Source organism: Leuciscus leuciscus (assembly GCF_965113295.1).
Source record: "Leuciscus leuciscus genome assembly, chromosome: 14".
Lineage (NCBI taxonomy): Eukaryota > Metazoa > Chordata > Actinopteri > Cypriniformes > Leuciscidae > Leuciscus > Leuciscus leuciscus.
This window is the reverse complement of record NC_138738.1, coordinates 19,551,987-19,555,785: the sequence shown is the minus strand read 5'-3', so window position 1 is coordinate 19,555,785 and position 3,799 is coordinate 19,551,987. Positions and strand designations below refer to the sequence as shown.

Genomic DNA, 3,799 nt, shown 5'->3' with positions numbered 1-3,799 from the left:
TTAACATACTCTATAATATTTACTAATCTTACTTACGATTTAGTAGTAAGATTACTTGAGTAATTCCATTTAACTAACAGTGTTATAATGCGTTCTGCAAACATCTTAAATACTATTATTCTCAACATGGTTTTAATCTGCCTTTTTAAGTTATGGAGACTCAAAAAAATATGTGCAATCGGTTTCCACATTTTCTTCAAGTAAAGTGAACGTATTTTTAGCAGTTCAACTAGCATGGAATGCACTTAACACAAGTGTGAAATTCTCAACTGTTTAATTTCTCAACAGTAAATTTAAGAACATCACAATACACATATGCTTTAAAACATCAGTTTTCTTTTTAAACACTCTTTACCTCTTGGCTAGCAGCATTCTGCTGTCATGACATTTTCAAAACATGCACTGTATGCAAACAAAACAGCATAAAATAGGCCTTACAACTCTGAAATACAGACCTTTTCTGAATAGGCTTTTACAAAATTTAAATACAAACATTTCCTACCTTGACACAGCATGTGGCTTTGGAAAGGTTTAAAAAACACAGTGGCCACTTGAAATTAGTGCAAATGAATATGCCAATATGCTAACTTAAACACGGCAGCAGGCATTAAAGGCAGTAAGGAGACAAGTTTAGCTTACAAGCTGATTTTTAAGGGTTTGGAGTTTGGGTTTGAGATTCTTCCCTCCCAAATACAGAAATACCCGTTGAAAGAAATCAAATGTGTTCCTCATTGTCTTTGGGTAGTCTAAATTAAGAGCATATATCAAAGCAAAAAGGAGACATACAGCATGTGGCAAATTTGGGACATCATCCACAACAATTGTTCCCTCCAGAACGATTGCCCTTAGTGCATCCATGTTGAGGGCATTTGGACGTTTGGCAGGCATACCTTCAGGTAAAATTGTGAGCAGGCCAACATCTACTTCACTGAAGTCTGCATCTACATCCACATCCTAAGTAGAGAAGGAAAGAAAAATCAGAATTGTTTCACAAGAGACATATAGTATCTAATGCAAAACTACAAAAAGTATACCACCCAGGATTAATATTTGTCCTAACATGAGCTATATTCTCATGGAATAAAACAAAATGGCAATTTAAAGGGATGGTCCGGAGTAAAATCAACCTAGATTCACCCTTTGCACCATGACATCGACATTTTCCCTTGGTTGAAGATTATTAAAATGATAGCTTATTTAGTGATATCAGCTGTATGGCTTAGAGCAGGCGCTAATGGCTCTATGTATCTCGTAAATTACCCCACTAATAATGCCCAGAACCACACTTCTACAATAGTACTAATAGGTTCTGTACTCATAAAACGAGGCATTGTAAAGTTTGTAAGTACATCAGGATTTTATTCAAATGTGTTTGGCTCGATGTCATGGTGCAAATTACCCTAGGTTGATCTAACTCCGGACCATCCCTTTAAGAAAGCAGAAACACCAATAACATTACTTACAAAGCACGTCCTGAAAAATTCCTCTGGGTCATCCCCCAAGAGGACTGGAAGTCCCTGAAGTACTGCGGTGCGAACAAATGTTACATCAGGTGGCTATGAAAAAGTAGAGACAGGTAGACACGTTATCGGCCGAGGGTAACAATCATATGCAGATTATGATTCAAAGATAGCAATCATAGCATCATAAAATAATACCTTTGAATTAACTTGTTGCAAAATTTCATCAAGTATTCTTCCCTGGTTTCCTCCTTTTTTCCGGAAAATTTCAAACAAGCGTGTAGAGTGTGTCCAACGCAGCGTAGAACTGAGATTTCAGATTTTTCCCAGATATGCGATTGAATTCTGCTAAGATCTAAAGCATTAACATAAGAGTGGTTGTTAACATTCAAACACACAATTCATAAAAAACACAGGTTTTTGAAGAGGAAAAGAAAACAAACCTGACTTTCCATGAAAAGTGCTGGCCACTTCTTCAAAATCTCACAGACAGGAGGTTCAGAGTGGATGATTTCTTTCCGTCTCAAAGCAAATGTGCTGTCCATCTTCTTGCCAATCAGGCTCATGTTTGGGGGCCTCTTTTTAATTTCTTCTACAAGTTCTACTCTTGTGCATTCTTGACTTTCTTCATCTTCCCCATTAGGAAAGTTTGGCAAGAAATTGTATTCAAATCGCCTGGGTTTTTTAAAGCCTGACTTTGTTGCCATGGTTTCACCTCTCTTTCCCCCAACTGCAACATCACTACAGCCACATTTACGGAGTTTTGTTCTATAGTTGGCCATTTTAAATTTCAGGCTGTTTTTCCAGCCAGCTGAGCCTGTTGGGGAGCCCTGTTCAGTCAAACAGGGATGTGCTTTGATTAGAGCTGCGGCAACTTGGGCAAAATCTTCATCTCTTGGATACGCCTTAAAATAAAAAAATAAAAAATTACATCAATCAAAAGTCAAAGAACAAACAACATAATCAGATGCATAGACTGGTGTTTCTCTCCCTCTCTTTTTTCAAATTGTTGGACACATGCAAAGCAGTTGGTCAATGAGTTAAATGGAAACATCACATGCATTAGGTATTATTTGAAAACTAAGACTGTTAAAGTTTTCATGGTGACAGTGCATCATCCCTGTCAAATTGAAAAATAAAATGCAATTGGTGATTTCACATTTTATTTTCTCTACAATCTCGAGGCAAGACTGCCAATATTAAAATGAAAAGGCAAACATGAAAAAGAAAATAGTTTTTTTACAAAGCTTTTTATTAACGCTAACAAAATAAGTGAGTTAATAAAAAGCTTTGTAAAAACTATTTGCAGTTTCTTTTTCACGTTGCCTTTTCATTTTAATATTGGCTGTCTTGCCTCGAGATTGTAGAGAAAATAAAATGTGAAATCACCAATTGCATTTTATTTTTCAATTTGACAGATGATGCATTGTCACTGTGAAAATGAAATAATTATAATGGCACATATTTTGTGTACAGTTTTCTGTAATGAAATGGTTAATCTGGTTTTAGTTTTCATTTTTATTATTTAATTGATTTATTTAATTTTGGCAGAAAATTGATTCCATAGGTTAAGGCAGGGGTGGGCAATTAATTTTCCCAAGGGCCACATAAAAAACTTGGGCGGTTGTAGAGGGCCAGACCAATACACTTAACTCGGTTCTTCCCAATATATTATTTCTTTTTATAATAAAAAAATAATAATAAAAAAAAACAGGAAATGAATGAAATGTGGAGTACGCAATTATATCTCTGTTTAATGAACATTTACAAAAGCAGTTTTGAAAATGTGCATTGTTTCAAAACTAGCATCATAACTATTCAAAAAAGCAATAAATGCCCCCAGTGTTGGCATTTATGTAGAAAAATTAGTTGCCTTGACTTTGAAAGCAGCAGTCCATAACTTTTGGCACTCTAGCGGTTAATAAACAGAACTGCATGCATCTTGCGGAAGAACATTGCAGCCGGAGCTACTTCTCTCATGTCTATGACGAGCCACGCAGGCACTGGGCTACTCTGCAGCGGTTAACCCGCCTGGCCTAAAATAGTCCGAATATAAACACTGATTATATATACTATAGTGATTCATGATAAGACAAAAACACGGTTTGGGAAATGTATTCATGATGTACTCGCTCAATATATCATTTCTGTAAAATACTCGCTAACGAACTCGATTGAAAAATACCTCACAATTTCCCTCTTATTTTGCTGCCTGCATATTGCCATAGTTATCATAATAAGCACGCATTGGGTTTTCGAATTAACCGGCTTGACTGGAGTTCGTCATTTATCGTTAGGTTTTTAACGTGCCCAGTCAAGTAAAAAAAAAAATGTATTTT

At 35.9% G+C, this 3,799-nt stretch overlaps 1 long non-coding RNA gene across 1 annotated transcript; it reads right to left on the bottom strand.

Annotated features, from left to right (window-relative positions):
* Positions 1-714: 714 nt before the first annotated feature.
* LOC309474518 lies at positions 715-1,746 on the bottom strand. The gene is made up of 3 exons (XR_014197355.1): positions 1,659-1,746; positions 1,464-1,556; positions 715-954 (listed from the first exon to the last, which is right to left on the bottom strand). It is a non-coding gene; the product is annotated as an uncharacterized lncRNA (long non-coding RNA).
* Positions 1,747-3,799: the final 2,053 nt, after the last annotated feature.